At 42.8% G+C, this 20,000-nt stretch overlaps 1 protein-coding gene across 1 annotated transcript in view; it reads right to left on the bottom strand.

The window, feature by feature from the left end:
* Positions 1–20,000, bottom strand: part of LOC122796058 (3-hydroxy-3-methylglutaryl-CoA lyase, cytoplasmic-like) — a 616,655-nt gene that overhangs the window by 672 nt on the left and 595,983 nt on the right. The gene's annotated exons all lie outside the window — the stretch shown is intronic.

Raw genomic sequence — 20,000 nt, 5'->3', positions numbered from 1 at the left:
AAATAAAAATAGCTGAAATGGCTAAATGGGGAACTGGAAACAGCAAAATGGACATTTAGCGAACACTAATAACATCAAAAAATAAAGTCATCTAATGGCCATAGTCGGCCAACATGGCGAACACAACCAACCAAGGTGGGGGGCTGCACCCCCACCCCCCTAACTATATATACCAACTCTGAGATTGCACTACAATGGGGAATAGGGTAAATTTAAAAGCTTTTCCTTCACTTACGTTATGCATCATGTTACTTCCTGGTTGTTTGCCAACTATGGCCATTCGATGAATTTATTTTTGGTGTTGTCTGTGTTCGCTAAATGTCCGTTTCACTGTTTCCAGTTCAGTATTCAGCTGTTTAAGTTGTTTTTATTTTGGTAGCTGAACACAGACCCCTTAAAAAAGAATAGGGAAAATGTTCCCGCTGTCGTAACTACTATCTGTGTAATTACTACCCTAGGAGTCTCCAGAAAATTGATTACAGCTTTACTCTGTGCAACAAAAATAAATAAATAAAATATGCCTTCATAAATAGTTAATTGTTCTTTAACGGATGTTGCTAGCATTCAAAGCAAAGCAGAAAGGCTCATGACCACTGACGGCATTCCATTTTAAGGCCTTATTAGGAGGGGATGGTCTTGACTTCTTCAGGTACAGCAAACCACTGCATGGCTGCCTTATAAAATCATTGAAAGATTTGTAAGGACTTTATTTGGCATGGTTGTACTTCCATTTTTGCTTCAGGAAAAAGTGCAGACATACTATGTTAATGATAGTATTCAAAACAAAACTTTTTGCTATAAATGCACTAGTACAGTATTTAAAATGGCACTTACTGGGTGTAGCATCAATTCTAGGATCATATGATCATAGGAAGTTACTAGGCTATTGGCCCTGAGGCCCTTACAAACCTAGCCAAGAATTTAGCCCATGTTCCAACAAGTCAGCACCCTATGCCACTGTCCAGCAGGGACATAGGTGGAATCCCAGGCATGTATTTTCTGTTCCCCATTCAGTTATCCAGGTTGCGCTTATAAGTCTGTTAGCCTTCATTATCAAAGAAGTCCTCAGTAGTAGGACAACACATCACTCTGTAAGATGATATTTGCAAAAGGACAATTGTAATAGCATAGAATTTATATGTATTACTTTTCAAAAAGACCTATCACTGAGCCAGCCATCTCAGACCAGCTTGGAATACCAACAGTGACTGAATGTCAGGTCACTAATTCTGAATTTCAGTCATGAGAATTGTGTTATATCACTTGGCACTCAAGTCAAAAATGAAGTTTTTTTTTTGAATAGTTCTGGGAGCATGCTAAACTAGTTGTCAAAACAGAATGAGAAATTCATGAACCCGTTGAACTATTTTTTTCAGAAGTTGTTGGAGTAACTTGCTGCTGCAGTGAAGGGGCTTCTAGCAGAAAGTGTAGCTAGTTATTTTATTGTCCAGTGGGCATTAGTCAGGTCACCTTGTTTTTTAGTGCCTGTATAAATTTGGGACAATCAATCAGCTCTTGGCTCATTTTTAGTTTGTTTAAGTTTGTTTGTGATATCATTGCACTTGGGACACTCTTGAACTGTATTTGTTACATTAGGAAGGCTGGGATTATTCATCTAGTGGCAGAAGTTGTTTGTCTGGTCTATCTGAGTTGGGAAACTCAATCCAGCGCAGGCGGCATTCATAACTCCAATGAACAATCCTGTGCACTATGACCGGCAGCTCAGTCTAGGTGACAATGCCCCCACTGCCACTGCTCCCAGGTTAAAGCCAGGCCCCATCCCCTGAGGCAGTCCCACCCGATGCCACAGGTGGTGAAGGGGCAGTGGAGGGGGAACCACCGGCCTGGGTCCCAGATGTGCTAGGACACAGTGCCATGGCCAGTTGAGGCAAGGAAAGTGGATCAGACAGAACTGGCCTGCCCTGATGTGCTGTAGTAATGGAGGTATAGCAACAAGTATAGGTTAGTTATTAACAAAACATTGTTAGAAATAACAGCTTGGCAGAATGTTACAAACAGGGCAATTATATATCGATGCATATTATGTGAAATGACAATAAATAACAGAGCAGTCAGTATAACAGCATGTTAGTAACAGTTACAGCATAAGGCCAGAAAAATAGGTAATTTAACAAGCTATGTTAATATACAACCATTATAAACTAAACAATAATAAAACACATGTCCCAAAATACAGTTAATGTAACAACATATGTTAATAGCTCCAATAATTAACAATAAAAAAATAAATAAAAATTAGGAGTGGGGATAGAGAGAAAAACAATCCATTAGTAACATTTCTGGTTATTTCTTTGACAACAGTAGTACTATCTACTCTATGGGTCTGTATTTTGTTTATGTGTACAGTGACTACAAGTCTCCTATAGCTGATGTGTCACATACATACCTCTCAAGCTATTTGCATGGGACACTATGGGCCAAGCAGTAACAACTGCAGGTACACAACTACATAGAACACTTGCACATCAGGTGGAACTATATAATTACCAAGGTGTTTTGTGGGTTGATATTTTGTAGTCTAGGTAATCATTTCCATAGCAAACCTGTGACAGATGGATTACGCACTATTAATTACATAATGTGAAATCGTGACACTTGAGAGACATGTATGTGTACAGTACAGACACTAAACAGCTGTGATGCTTTGGCTGGCAGGAATGTGAATAGATCCCAATAGCAGTGACTGCAGGGAGCATCAGCATAGGATGTATTAATTGACTGCAGCAACTTTTAACAGACACCCCAGGCATGAAGCCATACTGAGATTACACATTTTATTTCTGACTGAACATTGCTGAAGAACACATTCTTGCTAATGATTTTAACAGTCTGTGACATCTAAACACAGAATTATCTACTCATAATATGGGCTACCTCACCCATTTACCTGGAGTTCCTGTGGAGAGAAAATTTGTTAGCATTATGTGACTGCTACTGTAATATTTACTACTACATACCACTGGATTTGAACCCTGGACTGTGTGTGGCAAAATGAACTGTATACACAGCATTTAACAAACTGAGCTACTGAGTCACTGCTAATTCCCAGCTGACTGATATTTGCCTAGAGCTCATCTAGAACCATAATATGACCTGGTAGTTCTACTACAGTGTTATACTAGACTGCAGTGACAATAGAACCAACATGCATGAAATACAAGCATAAAGCAGATAGTAGGTAAGCTACATTTCCGTATCATATCTGTAAAGTCAACAAACAATATCAGCTCATGGAGTGGGCTACCTCACCCATATGCCTTTATTACCTAATTTTTGTGGATGACAGAGCATTATGTGATCAATACTAGCTTATAGACCGCCTTGAACACTAATTATATGAGTTAACCAATACAATTTGCAGTCATTATATTTGCATTCTACAGCTATTACAGTGTTATACTTGACTGTAGCTCCTTACCGTACAGCCTCAATGCATACAGCTCTACTGCAATGGTTACGACAACACAATCCTGATGTACACCATTTCCAAGGTGTTATTGGTATTGTTTCTTGCTTTTATTGCCCTGCAGTTGCCATTATTCATTCATTGCAATACAGGTCTAATTCCACATTTATTGCACTGCACACTGTATTGTATATACTTTAAAGCAGTTATTGGCATGGTTTCCTGTTTTTATTGCAGTATAGATGGAATTATTCATTTATTGCAAAAGAACTCTAATTCCACATTTATTGCGCAACAAACTTTACTGTATATACTTTAATGCAGTTATGGGTATTGTTTCCTGTTTTTATTGTAGTATAGTTGGCATTATTCATTTATTGCAATACAGCTATAATTCCACATTTCTTGCACTACAAACTTTAATGTATATACTTTATTGCCATTGATGCTTTACTCATTCTTGCTTATTTCACTGCATTTAGCATAATACATCCGTACTCACCACGCTCACGGTGCAACCTGGCCAAGCGCCTGAAATAAGACTCAACATTGCAAGCCCTCTCAGTTGCAGCTGTTGGGAGAGAAGCACACCATTATGCATACCAGTTTTGCCAACATTCAGAGTACAATTTGGTAAAGAGGAAAAAGTACTTGCATACTTGTGTGGCATTCCCTGCCCTCGCATCCAAGAGTCCCCTCTTCCATCTTTTTCAGGTCATCATGGTGGTAATGACACTGTTCACCTGTGCAGGGGCTGCCAATGACACTGATGAGTTCTCTGGTCAGCCAGTCCCAGGCCTCTGCCTTACACTCCGAGCCCTGGAAACTGCCCTGCAGCAGCCTGTCAGCATGGTTTTGTACAAGGACCCCAACCATGACCGTGGACTCCAGAATGCCCCAATGCTGTGCCCGAAAGCACTCACCTTCACCACCGCCAGCCATAGTACACTGTAAGTGATAGAACTCCAACAGATTCTGCTGCATTCCCACATATTGGGCTTAATATGGGCTGTTTTCCCACCTTTACATGTCATTGGACAACATTCAAAAAAATGTCGCACCACTTAGCACTGCGCAAATCAGATCAGCTGAGCTGAGAAACATGAACAGTTGAGCTGAGAAACATGAACACCCGCAGAACTGTAGTCTTAGAGGAGCTTAGCAGTGCACAAACCAGCCAAGCAGATCCAAGCAGTGAGCAAACATTGGCAGCCGTTACAATGCAGGTCTAAGCACAGTTGAGCAGAACTTAGCAGAGTGCAGCTGGGCCATCTTTTATAAAAAAAATGCATAATACGTATATAAAAATTAAATACATCTTTTCCCTCTTATGTATTCAAACCCTGGACCTACTGCATATGAAGCTGTAACTTTACCCATTCAGCTACAAGGACATTAAGAAATCCAGGATACCTTCACATATACCACTGAGCTACCTATAAGCAGTGCTGAACACCATGTCACACTGCAGAAACATGTTTAGACATGCTTAAACACACTTTAAATAAATAATTAATTACATTCAGTTTCTGTTTCTAGATGTCTGGCAGGTGTCTGCTATCTTATATGTGAGCCCAGCTTGGCATTACTGCACTCCACACCGTGCAGTGCAAACGTGCTTTAAAAAAAAACATAAAAATAAAACAGTGAAAAAAATAAAATAAAAATAAAACAAAGGACATTGCAGGAAGTCTCATACTCCTCTGCAGCCACAGTTAGCACTATACATCTCCCTACATTGATTCAATAACTGTGTTCCTTGACTCTCCCTCGGAAATGCACCATCATTAATATGTATGGTGCACTGCCGAGGGGAAACCATGACCACAAATATACATACAATCCATGTAATCTCTATACAGTGCCTACATGGATTTTATTAAATCCTGGGGAGTATCTATTAAGTTAAGTACTGATTAAAAGAGCCTGACATCCAGAATTGTACCTTTACCACAGCTTTATACTTTATTAAGTATACCAATTCACTACTTCTGTTTCATTGATGTTGAAATAGATGTTATTCCTACATCTAAATATTGAAAAGTAATACAATGCAGTTTTAATAAGGTGAATTTATCAAATCAGCATTTCAGTAAATTTGTGTTTTAATCTATTCAGAGATACTGAGAAAATGATTTTGGACACTGTTCATTACCACCTTAAAATTATAGACAAATAAAGAGCATAGATGCATTTGTCATGTGCAGGACTCCACATACTTTTTTTAATAGTTCACTGAAATGTGCTAACAGTGAAGTAAAAAATCCCAGTCGTATTTATCATGGTTTTATTTTACAACATCAAGCAGTTTGATAAATGACTGACTTTATTTCAGACTGGTTCACTGATTTTTTTTTCTTTGGTCAAGCATCCAGTTTCAAGAGTATTATTTCAATAATGAAAATATATTTTGTCCAGATACAAGTTCTGTCCTGGGTAAAACAGAGGGCTACTTTTTTTGGGGGGGGGTGGCTACATCACAAAAAAAACTGAAATAAATTAAAAAAAATCTTGACTTCCCTCTTCTAACATTCGTTTGAAAGACTATTTTACATCAAAATATGGTATTAAAAATATGATTTTCTTGAAGTAGATACTTTTTTTAAACTATAAAGTATGGCTAAAGCACAGCTACCTAGTTTTAAACATATTAAAATATTATTGAACTCCCATGGACATACATAGCATTTGAATGACAATCTTCCTGGGCATTAAGAAGTATCCATCCAGAGCACTTCCTTACATGGATTTTGAGTTACATGTTTGCTTCTTTACTCTAGCAGGTTTTCTGCTGCAGATGCAGTGTATATAGAAATATATAGGTGGTTGCTTTTATAGGAACACATTCCATCTTTTGTAAGACAGTCAAGGGAAGGCACTTCCTGGAAAAAAATGCAACTCTTTTTATATTTAATTAAATACGAACTCCCATGGACATACATAGCATTTGAATGGCAATCTTCCTGGGCATTAAGAAGTATCCATCCAAAGTTCTTCCTTACATGGATTTTGAGTTTCATGTTTGCTTCTTTACTCTAGCAGGTTTTCTGCTGCAGATGCAGTGTATATAGAAATATATAGGTGGTTGCTTTGATAGGAACACATTCCATCTTTTGTAAGGCAGTTAAGGGAAGGCACTGCCTGTAAAAAATGCAACTCTTTTCATATTTAATTAAACATAAATATATAGATAAAAAGTAAACAAATAAATGACATTTGAATTCTGACAGCTATAATGACATGTCACATTATACCTTTTAACCTTTTTTTCAGCAAAATGTGGATTGGATTACAAGTTTTGCTTCAGACTTTTACTAATGTGTTTGACCTAGGGCCGGATTCATGAAGGCTTGCACGGAGCCTAAGAGTAGAATAAGACTCCATGCAACCAACATGTCTGCCGAGTGATCCAGGAACAGCCGGCAGGGGCATGCAAGAGAGCTCCTAAAATGACTCTTACACGGACAGGGCTAGGTTATGCAAATTACCTCATTTGCTGCCGAAAGCTATACAAATGAGGTAAATTTGTGATCCAGGAAATCCTAACCTGTCCGAGTAAGAGTAGTGTTATTTGCAGAAATGTACTCCATTGACAACTGAGTACCGTTCTGCAAATAGCAAAACGGAGCCGTGACAGCTCCAAATAAAGGATGCATCCAGTTGAGGAAGAATGCCACTAGCCAAATATACAGCTATTGGCAATGTTCCCCGTTGCAAAAAAAACAAAATATTTTTTTTTACCTTGATCTCCAAAGTTTAAGCATAGCACAGCGCCGCCAAACTTGCTACGCTTTAAAAACCAGAAAACCAAAAATTAAAAGCTACATATAGGGATTTTATTGAAAATATTAATGTTCCATGCAAGTGAATGGCAGGCTGAAGACAACATGGCTACTGAGTAGAGGTTGCTAAGGGAGGAAGCTCAGTCTAAGAGATGTAACCAAGCATTAGTAGGCAATCCTAAGCAAATGAGGGTAAGGATAGTGAATCCCAATTTTACATGGCAAATGAGCAAAGTCTGTGGAGTGTAAGAGTAGGATAAGGGGAGTATCAGAGTAGAAGATAGGTGACATCATGAGGGGGGTATGTATGAAAGAATGTAAGCTCACTGGAGCAGAGTGGCATGTGTTCGCTGTCAATTTCTCATCACAGGAAGAGGTGTGTCAACAGGTATCCTAGCTAAAGCCAAGAAATTGAAGGTGTATGCCATGGATAACACTAAAGTTTCTTGTTGAAGTGCCTGCAACATGTTTGCGCATGGGTGCGCGCGTGTAAATCCGAGTAAGACTGTGTGCACACGTGTGCGCCTGTGTGAGTGCGTTTAAGCGGGAGTAAGTATGTGTAAGGTTGTTGAAATCTGTGTAAGCGCGTTTGTGCCTGTGTGCACGTGTACAAGCAGGAGTCAGTAAGTGTTAGGCCGTGTAAGTATGTGTGCGCACGTGTGAGCTGGTGTACGCGTGTTTGCGCGGCGCTGCCCCCTGTGGAAACAGAAAGGGAAAAGGAAGCTCAACAAATAGTAGGAAGTTAAAAAAGGAGAACTAGTAGAGCTAGCAGGTGAAAACAATCAGAATCAGGCAATTACACAGGCAGTACATTAGCCCAGCCCAGCCCAGCACTTAAAACTCTGCAAACAACTTTCCACCATGTTTTCCTCAAAGACACTGCAACACTTCAGTAAACTAAGAGAAGTGAAAACTTAAAAAGCTTTACTGAGACAAAGAAATGTTAGGGGCTGCCATTGCTGTTATAAGGTGACATATGCAACATGCTGAGGGTGGTGACAATGTGAATGCTGCTGAACAACCCACAGTGAGGAGACGGAGAAGAGTGTACAGGCCCAGGGTAACCTACCAGGGGCTACATGATCTGGAGATAGTGGAGCGCTATAGAGTGGACAGAGGCCTCATGCAGCAAATTGTTGTGCTGTGCAAGCCATGCCTCACACACAGAACCAACAGAGGGGAACCCATCCCAGTGGAAACCAAGGTATGTGTTGGCCTAAGAATACTAGCAACAGGTACCTTCCAGAGACCAACTGGTGATATGATGGGGATTTCACAGGCACAGCATCCAGGGTACTGCACCAGTTCCTGAATGCCATGTCAGCACATGTCGGTGATCATGTATATTTCCCCAATTCCCATGAGGTATTGGCCAGCAATATGCCTCTTTTCCAGCAAATAGCGGAATATCCTGAGGTAGTGGGTGCAATAGACTGTACGCACATATGCATCAAAGCACCAGCCAGTGAGCGGGGTAGGGCCTACTATAACCACAAGTGCTTCCCCTCCATCAACTGCCAGGTCGTGTGTGATGCCCAGGGCATAATACTGAATGTGTGTGCTGGCTGTCCTGGAAGCTATCATGATTCCCATATCTGGCATCTGACACAGCTGTACCAGACATTTGACAATGGGGACATCCCTCATGGTCACCTAGTGGGGGATGCTGGATATGCACTGGAGCCGTGACTGATGACACCCATCAGAAATGCACACACACCTGAACAGGAACGCCATAATGAGGCACATGCACAAACAGGAAATGTAATCAAGTGTGTGTTTGGGCTGCTCAAGTCACGGTTCTGGTGCCTGGACACATCTGGTGGAGCCTTGCAGTACTCACCAACTATATGTACCCAGATTGTCATGGTATGTGCTATGCTACATAATATGATCCTGTGAAAACAGCTGCAGCAGGAGCAGCATAGGGCCGGGCCAAACAGCCCCCCACCATTGCCAAGGCCATCACAGGCAGAGTGTGACTCAGAGGAGGAACAACCTGAGCCTGCCCTAGTAGGCAGAAGAAGGTGTGCCCAGTATGCTTTGGCCTTGGCAATGAGGGAATGCATAGCACATACACTGGCTCAGTAGGAACCCTGGAAATGATACCTCTCTCTGACTCGCGCATATAGTAAAAGGGATGCCTAACTTGACACTACCTGTTTTCAAACATGTATAGGGAGTGTACTATGTGCATCCGACATAGGCAGCCCTGCAGCACCACCTGAAGCATGATTGCCATGTTTTAAGCAATATAAAGCAGTGCTAAACAGCTTTTACCACTATATGTAAATAAAATTGCACACACTAACTAGCACAACTTTGGGCAATGCTGAGCAATATTGGGCAACGTTCAGCAATGTTGGTTAACGTTGAGCAATGTTGGGCAAGTGCAGTCAAAGTTGGGCAGGGTTGAGCAAAAGCAGGTAAACATGCTCATATTCGCTTTATTGTTCCTTAAGCAGTCTGGTCTGCCCAGTATGAAAATGTAAAGCAGTGATAGTCCTCGAACCCATGATACTGTGCACTATAGTCACAGTACTGAACCACTAAACCATGACAGCATTTCACTGGTCAGCCTGTATGAAGAAATGTTGATAAGTCTATGCAAAGTGTCTCATGGAAACCCTGCAGGCACAGCATAATCCCTGTCAAGTTATGACACAAAGGTGAGCCCTGCAGTAAAAATACAGCTTGATTTTCAACACACACATATAGCATAAATGTTAATATTGGGCGTGTTCACACATGTCAACAAATGTAGTGGACTTCAGACAGCAACATACTGAAAGTCACACTGGGCATGCTCACACACTTATGTCAGGCAACAAAATACTGACAGGCCAAACTGGGTATGCTCACACACTTAGGCCGTGTCTGAGTACAGCAGTGGGCCACACATATCTGGCAGTTGCACGTGTTAACCCAGGAACATCTCACTATTCACCAATCCTGCCTTGTGCACACAGTTATATGACAACAGACACATATATAATATATTGGAACCCTGTCATAATCAAATATGGACTACAGATACTTAGGTTGTTCATAGAAAGGGGGAAAGCAAAGAAGATAAAAAACCTGCAATCAGTATCATCAATAAACAATGTGCACTCCAGACATTATCATAGATTCATAGGTTCATAGGTTGATACTAGGCTATCTGCCCTAGGGCATTTATAAGCCTAGCCAGAGTGTGTTTGGCTTTCACCACCCTTTTAGAATAGTGGACTGTGCCTTTGAATAGTAGGTCACAGAAGATAGCCCTTTTACGGTTAGTTTATTGTGCCTCTGTCTAGCAGGGACCCAGAAGAGATCCCAGGGGTAAACTGATGATCTCCCATCCACTCATCAAGATTTCTCTTGAAGAGGGTCAGTGAGGGGCTCTGCCTAACTTGGACTGGGATTTTGTTCCAGAGTGAGGGGAGCCTCTGGGATATGAATTTGTCCCTCCGGCATGTCCTATTTATTTCTGTACTGAGGTTTAAGTCCCTGGAGCATGTAGCTCTAAGGGATTCTGATTTCCTGAGGTGGAGCATGTCCATTAATTCTGGTTTGGACATGGCTTTATATGTCAGGCACAGATCATCTCTGAGTAGGCGGTAAGCAGCTGAGTAGAGCTGGAGTTTCTTTAGCTGAACTGCGTAGGGCATCTGTTTGAGTCCCTTGATCCTCTTGGTGAGGTACTTTTGTGGTCTTTCCAGTTGCTGCAGGTGTCGGGTAAGGTACATCCCAAATGGGTCATTGTATTCAATTATGGGCCTGATGAGTGATGAGTAGAGGGGCACAATGACCTCTCTTGATCTAGATGTAAAACCTTTCATGATAAGGTGGGCTATATAGAAGGTCTTTAATACCACTTTGGTAACGTGATTGTCAAAGGAGAGATTACTATCTACTTGGGTCCCCAAATCCCTAATTACTTCTTTCATACTTAATGGATTACCACCTATGTGGTAATTTGTGGGCACTTTGTTTTTCCCAAAGGGGATGACTATGCATTTTTTGGCATTTAGCTTTAGGCCATGGCTCTGGCACCAGTTCTCCGTCTCTGTGTGACCCTTTTGGAGGATGCTTGTGTCAGCCAGAGAGTCGATTATGGCACCCAGTTTACAGTCATCTGTGAACTTGGTCAGCCATAGTCCTTCTATGTTAGCCTGTACCTCAGAGAAATATATACCGAACAAGAGAGGTCCCAGGACTGAGCCTTGTAGGATGCCACTTGTAACTGGGTTAGAGTCTGGCATGGCACCTGCAATTCTGACCATGTGGGTGCTATCCATGAACCAGTTTGAAACTCATCTTGTGACATATGGGTTGATATTTAAGGTGATGAGCTTATTTATGATGCCTGAGTGGGGTATTGTGTCAAAGGCTTTTGCGAGGTCCAGGTAGGCTGTGTGGACTACCTTCCTTTCATCTACGGCCCTGGTAACTGTTTCAAAGAAGTCGACCAGGTTCAAGAGGCAAGATCTGCCCTTAACAAAGCCAAATTGGGTAGGATCCAGTGTCTGGAGGTTCCCGATGTCTTTGTTTATGAGTTCCATGATGATACGCTCCATAGCTTTGCAGACCAGGCTAGTCAGGCTTATAGGGTGATAGTTTCCGAGGTCTGTTGTGGCACCACCATTGTGGAGTGGGGCCACTGTTGCTGTACGCCATTCCGTGGGTACATATCCTGTAGTAAGGCTGAGATTGAACAGTGACTTAATATGAGGGTTAAGTTCTTGAAGCTCTTGTAAGATGTAGCCCGGGACACTGTCCGGTCCCATTGATGCTGTGTTTTTTGCTTTGGAGAGGGCAGCTCTCACCTGTTCATCTGTGATGTCAGGGAGGCTACACTCTGTTGGGATGGACATTTGCACTTTTTGGGGGGATGGGGGGGGTTTGCACTGAACCTGTCTGCCAGGATGTTGGCAATGTCTGTGGGTTCAGTGTATTTTTTTGTCATTTTGCACTAACTCAGAGCATATCTGGGAGTTGCCACCCAGGTTCCTGACATAACTAAAGAAGGCCTTGTGAGTGTCTTTAGTGTCTTGTGCAATTTTTCTTTCAAAGCTGGCCTTAGATGATTTTATGAGGGATCATAGCTTCTTGCTAGTACTGATCAGAGATGCCTTCCCTTTTTGGGATTTTGCTCTATCATGTAGTAGCTTCCTCCTTTTGTTGTATAGCTTATTTATGGCTAGGGTCCACCAGACAGGTCTCCTGCCTTTGGAGGAGTCAGTCTTGGTTTTATTTGGGATAACACAATCCATGCATTCCTGTAGGTGTCCATAGAATGCGTTTGTGAAGGATTCTGTGGTTTGAGCCGTATTTTCCACTGATCTGGGGGCTTTGAAGAATACCACCTTGGTTTTGAGAAGTGTGAAGCTTGCTTTTGAGAAGTTCTTCACCAAGGTGACCTTGGGTGGGGGTGGGGACGGGATATGGATGTCCAGTGAGATTAATTTATGGTCTGACTTTACCAATGAGGGGTATACCTCTGGTGTGGAACATAGAGTCCCCAATGTTGGTGATGACCAGGTCCAATATGTTTTCCCCTCTTGTGGGGCTGGTGACCAGTTGTTCCATAGCATTTGAGTTTATAAATTCTAGGAACTGTTGTGCGAGGGTGTTGGGGCTTGAGTAGTATTCCCAATCAATGTTTGGGTAGTTGAAGTCACCCAATATAATGGTGTTTGGAGACACCTTCATATTCTCCAGTGTTCTCAGGAAAGCCAAGTGGGGTTCCTGAGTTTGGGAGGGTGGTCTGTAGCAGGCTACAAACTGAAAGGCAGTTTTGCCCACTGTTAGTTGCACATGGATGGTCTCTGATGCTTCGTGCAGTGCCACTAACCTGGAGGTGTGGGTATCTTTGATGAATATGGATACTCCCCCTCCTTTTGTGGTTCGGTCCAAGTTTTGTGGCCGAAAAGCATGGTATGAAGTATAACCTGGTAGTGCTGAGGTGCGTTCGGGAGCCTTGAACCAGGTTTCTGTTACTGCACAGATATCGATATTCTCCATACTGAGGAGAGCCTTGAGTGCATGCATTTTGAGGTTTAGACTTCTGGTGTTGAGCAGCATGACCCTTAGTTTCTTTTTCCTTGTATTGTCTATGGAGGTGAGTTTGTCTTTTGAGCCTTGTCTAAAAAAGGCACTATGGGGGTGGCAAGAGCCTTAGCCAGTATTCAAAAGCCCAGGGGTGACAGGTGCAAGCCATCCCTAGTGAAGCAACGTGGCTTGTCGAGCATGTCATCCCAGGCTGACAGACACTCGATCCCCTTTGAATGACACCAATACTTTAGCCAATTGTTAAAATTGATAATTTTGTCTTTATACTGTGGCATCATTCTTGGTGAGGGTAAGATGCTACTCAAGGTCAGGGTCATACCGGCCTGGGCTACATGATCAGAGAGCTCCTCTATGTCTCTTTTCATGTAGTCCAGGGAGGTACATCTCAGGTCATTCATACCAGCATGGACAATGACTGAGTTATATTTGTACTTGCTTTGGAGTGACCTGAGTGCATGTGTTATGTGGCGGATCCTGGCACCCAACAGACAGCTTACAGTGACCTTCTCCTTGTTCAGCCTGGTGAGTGGGACATCACTGTGTCTGACAATAGAGTCACCTATTACAAGTGTATTAGGTGTGTTGTTTAGCCTTAAGGGCAGTGACTGTGTGGCACACTGACTTTGTGAACTATGTGATACATGGGTATTGTTGTGGGGTAGCAGTTGTTTGGGTGTCTGCTTTGGAGGTCTCTGCTGCTTAGGCAGATTTTTATTTAGAGCCTCCGAGTATGTTTATGTGTGTTTATGTGTTTGGTTTGCTGTTGCTATAGGTCTATGTGAGACTGGATTTGTGGTGTGTGTGGTTACCTTCTCCTCCTGATAGACTGTGCCAGTCATGGGTCAAGAGAGCTCAGCCTCCAGTTAGGCTATATAGTTGCATGTCTCATATATATTTGAGTTTGTTGGGAGGAGGAGAGGGTTGTCTGTGTACATAAGGCAGTTGTAACATTGCCTCAAAATTCCCATATTCACCAGCTGGACTGGAGAGTACACACGAAACTGAGCTTTGGACATGTCAGGATATTATGATGAAATACTTATTGATGATCAGTAGGGTGTTAAGTGTTTAAAAAAGTATAAGAGGGGTTTAGTGCTTAAGTTTGTTGGTGTTTTGGAAAGATTATCTACAAAGGAGCCCAGACAGAACCATGACACTTCCTTCAGCTATGTCATAAATAGCAATGTACACTCATATATGTCCTGAGACAGGGCCAACTGTAAATGACTGACAATGCCAACATCCTGTCAGACAGGCCCATACATACATACCCACCTCCCACTGACAAAAGGCCCTATCATCATACCAGGAGATATCACATGTAGAATGGGTAAACAGCTCCTTCCAAAGCTGAAAACATGGCATCAATTGGATTACATTGTTTCCCTATATGTGTCATAAGTGAACTGCAGAACAAACAGACCCTGCACCTGAACAGTCTGTTGAGCCTCACCCTCTCTACAGGGTATGAAACTGTTGAATGGGTTACAGCAACATATGGCAAACTCCACAAGTGTTGGTGCACAACAGACCATGGGAACTATAGTTTCATAAGTATATGAAGTCTGATCTGCAAAGCCATGAAGTCCATAATGATTGAAGTCATAAACAGAGCTATTGGAAGCCGACAAACACACAACCCTACCACCTTTGGTTTGTTCATGGTCAGATCATGGTTCCCAAACCTGCTAGACTGTTTGCAAGACAGCCACCCAGGACATACATCACTGAAATGAGCTACACACATCCCACATAGACTTTGAATAGCCCTTTTCCAACATCCCAGACACATGTCGTATCCACAAAATCAACAACCTGTGCATAAATATGTATTGTCATATGATGGATTGGCAACTGATCCACAGATAGATCACACAAGCTAAGAATTGTGGAGTCCTGTTCAAGCTGTTAACACCTGCTGTCCCCCATGGCTCAGTCCTGGGATTGCATAAAACAAAGTGCACACACATTACCATGTCTAATCTGATGATGTCAGCATCCTACAAATATAGCAGGAGAAATGATAACACCCAGTAAAGCATATAGCGTGTCGTGTTAATGCGCATCTCTCTAGTATCATTACATAGTTAGTTAGGGGTTTGAATCCTTCAATTTGTGAGTGTGTGTGTGGGGGGGTACGTTTGTGTGTGATTTCCTTTGAGAGGAGTGCCCTTTTTGGACACTAGGAAAACACCTTAAAAGAGGTATATACCTCTTTGGCAAGTCTGATGATGTCAGCATCCCACAAATACAGCAGTGGAAATAAAAACACCCAGTAAAGCATATAGCACATCGTGTTAATACGTATCTCTCTAGTATGTTAACATAGTTAGGTAGGGGTTTGAATCCTGCAATTGCTGAGTGTGTGTTTGTGACACTGTTGGGCAATGTGTTGTGGGTTTTGCTTTTACTATTGTATGACATATCAGTAAAACAACAGTATGTGCATTGCACACTTCATGTATCTGTGTGACAAATACATATATGTACATGTGACCTCAATTAGTTCATAGATGTGAAGCCTGCTTTCTACATGAATACATCTGTTACCTTTGACAGATTGTGCTGCTGCTTCTAAGACCTTAGGTCACATATGTATGTTTGTGACAAGACCAGCCACTGTAGTGATCTGTGGCCTAGGTCATCTATGTCACACACACCCATGACAGTTCCTATAGAATAGTGTGAGTGAGGGTTCATGCCTGGGGTATATTTCAGACATGTTCAAACACAACAAAGTCTGTCAATAATGGACATTCATTATAGGTGTACAACAACTTTGTGGATATGCATACAGACCCCTTATTGCTTATGTGATATACCGAGGGACTTCAGAATACCTTTGGAAATGTGAATACCAAAGGACAGATGACATAACACGTGGCTGTATGTACACATAGGTACCCCATCTAAATGTTGTGGGCTACTACCTATGTGGTACTGTCGGGATACTATGTTTAGTAAATGTGGATGACTATGCTATAGTTGGCTTATAGCTTTACAGCATGGGTTGGACAAGAGGTATCTGTCTGTATGATACCCTTGTGGAGGATAAGTGTCTCATCCGGAGAATGCATTGTAGGCCACTGTATGCATTACAAGATGTGGACGGGCATATCCCTAGTGTGTTTGCTTGTACCTAAGAGGGCTACATGCCAAACAGGTGTGGTCCCAGGAATGGTTGGCATTCAATACCACTGGTTATTGGTATAGTATAGTACCGGACGGATCCAAATGCTACTGTGTTTCCTACATCTGTATGTCAGCTGTCAAGACATCATCAAACGATTGGTTATAGTCAAGCTGTTGAGGTTGTGTATACTACCAGAATGCAAACCAATGACAGATAGTAACAATATCACCCACAGCATAGTGTCAAACCATGTCATACACACATGTGTACCCAAGTTAAAACATATGTGTAGTAAAATGCATACTGGCCACCAATAGAAACTATGAAGTGTTAACACTGTGTAATACAGGGCATGTCACCCTTCCCATGTGTCCATTATGCACGTACATGCAGACAGTGCACCTCCACCATGTTCACAAATGTACACCTGCAAATGTGTACTGCACACATCACACACGTACTGTCCACTCACCAACACATGCTGCCAGAACTACACACATCAGCCAAGTGGCACATGGGCGGACAATACATTTTTGGAATTAACACTGGTGTAAACAATACTACATTGATAATCATAGCTTTAATGCATCATGTCTGCTCAGATATACCTACAAGGATATCATTACACTTTATTGTTGATGACATGCTAACATTGCTACACTGCTATTAAGTCACCCTGTGCATTAGCACCATGTTAGCCTGTTCCTGCATCAATGTTACAGATGACAGGAGGTGGCACAGTTTCATCATATGCACAGGGTGTGTTGTTGGTTTGCCAGAGCCCAACACTGACCCATCCAATAGACATGTATGTGTGTGTGTGTGTGTGTGTGTGTGTGTGTGTGTGTGTGTGTGTGTGTGTGAGGGACAACAGGACAGCATGAGTCAATGTTGATGTAATGTGTGTGTGTGTATGTGTTAGCCCTAGGTGTTTGGTTTATGTGTGTGTGTCTGTATGCACACAGTTCCACCATGTGGCTGCCAAATATGGGAGGTTGTGGGACAGCCTCAGACTGTACCTGCCAGGCTGTACAGATCACAGTCTCTAGCCATGGACACAGTACCTGTGCCTGGCAGACGTGCCACAGACAGTATTGGGTACTAAGCCAGACTGAGTACTGTCATCAGAGGCAGAGGGATGTCGACTGGACCCATGTCCCTGCTGGGACTGGCCAGAGCCATGTGCACGTGGTCTTCTAGGATGGTCTATTGACATCCCAGCCCCAACATTGCTGAGGCTGGTACTGCCACTATGGGAGCAGCTGTGACTTGTGTGCCATCCACGATGACTGCCAGCTGATGATGTTGGTGGCATATGTCCACGTTGACGTCTCAGCCATCCTGCACTGTCCTGGCACATGGACATGACATTGCAAAGGACATCTAATTTCTTCCCCCAACTTCTATCAATGACCTCGGTGTAATTATGGATGGCACCAGCAAGGTTACAGATACTGTCATTGATAGCGGTGTTATGGGCCCTCTGCGCCCTTAGTCCCTGCCTGGTGTACCATTCCATACATGCCTGTGCCTGCATTACAGCCCGGAACATACCTGAGGTTGTAAGACCTGTGGGGGCACGTCTGCCAGGGGCATTACGACCAGCAGTGCTCCCACGAGAACTCCTGGACATCTGCCTATGTGGTACCATTCCAGGAATCTGGGTATGGCTGTTGTGAGGGGATGCATGTGCCATAGATACCACAATATCCTGGTCAATGCCTAATGTAAATGTATGCTGTCCCTCAGCTAAGGCCATTGGTGATGAGGGATGTATTGGCAGTATGAATGTATGCATAGATGGGGTGGAAAGCTGTGTACTTTCGATTGGCGGACCAACGACAGACCCTGTCAAACCTGCCTGTGCCACAACACGTGTATCATCATTTCCACTATTTGTGGCAGTGACTTCAGGTTCCCTGCTGCACTCAACCAACACAACCTCAGCACCTGTGAGAGGAATACAGGAAACACACTTTACAATCTGTACATGATGTTAGCACACATGCACACATGCACACATGAACACAATTACACTACTCACCAAGGTTGACACACACACACACACACACACACACACACACACACACACACACACACACACACACACACACACCAACAGCAATCCAGAACATACTCATTAGTGGTTGATGGTGGAGTACAGTATCACAAGCCAAAGAGTCCCATCACACGTGTCAGCATGCAGGATGCGTGTTTCTCGACAGCATGCAGTGCGAGTGTAGAGAGTCCTTGTTAATAACAGTATACATGTCTTTGATGCATGTGTGTTGTTCAATGATTGGCCTCACCCTGGAACACAATGTGTACATGGACACAACATTGCTGTGCAAGTATTAAATGCTTTTCAGTGTCCTGTGCACCATCACTCATAGGTATACATACCATGGCTGGATGCACACAACTGTCAGGTGTATAGCAATGAATGCTATGTGTAGTACTGTAGTTACTGTAACTGGATGTAGTGTAGTACCATGAGCCATCATCAGGCAGCATCATGTGGTCACTCAAGGCCACTAATGTATGCCACACTGGCAACTATCTTGCTGTACCTGAAATGCAGCACTGTGGCTACATTAACCATTTCACAGGCAGTTGTTACATGGGTATGTATGGTGTTCAATGGGGAGCATTGCCTAACATGAATGTGTTGTGTGTTGAAGAGTGTCGCACCGCCCCATGATAGGCCTCTACACCTCAGGTATAGTATGTGTGCTGTGTGGATGACATTTGGGATACTGGAGTCTGACCTAACAGCAGGTGTCTAAATACGCCATGTGTATCATATTAACACTTACTGCGTATGAGAAAGTGGTGTATGTTGTGTGCATGTGTATTGACTCTGCCTATACAATGTCCACTACAGTGTACCACAATTGTTTGGGATGCTCTTTGTATTGCATGTGTTTGAGGCAGCTACTCATGTTACTGGGATGTGCATAGTCCCACAGAAAACATGCAGAGCATGCATTATGTGTAGGTGTTTTACATGTGTATATGGCCTACAACTCAACTATGACATGCACATGTTATTTGCTATATTAAATGTAGAACACTCACCAGCATGGGTCTACTGTCTTACTGTCACACCAGAGGGACCTACAAGGATATGAGACAGTTTGTCAGTGACAATAACTATGGCATTGCTGCTGTGAGTTTGCAGTTTTAAAGCAGTACAATGGGTGACAGTCACAGGCATACAGATTATGTTCCAAATTATCAGTATTGCACAACACCAGGCTCCACATCTTCTAAATACAAAGTACACATCTGACATATGCCTGTTCTAACAATCAAGCTAACAGTAGTCTACAGAGATGCCATGTTACCTGCACACTTCGAGTCAACTTGCTGGGTGACTCCAGCCTCCATGATGACACATGTCTATTGTAGTGGTTGGCCAGGAGCCACCACACTGAGAATCAGCTCTTCCACTCTGGTGAGGGGCGGATGTAATGCTGCACCATCACCTGTGGCAAGCTGTTGTCTGCGGACATCGGAGGCATGCTGCTGGATATGTCTAATTAAATCACTGCAGTGATGGTGTACCTGCTCATAAGTCTGGTTATGCATGCCTCGTCAT

This window comes from Protopterus annectens, chromosome 2.part2 (assembly GCF_019279795.1).
Source record: "Protopterus annectens isolate FY-2018-M chromosome 2.part2, PAN1.0, whole genome shotgun sequence".
NCBI lineage: Eukaryota > Metazoa > Chordata > Ceratodontiformes > Protopteridae > Protopterus > Protopterus annectens.
The sequence above is the reverse complement of the archived record's forward strand: the minus strand, read 5'-3'. Positions and strand labels throughout refer to the sequence as shown.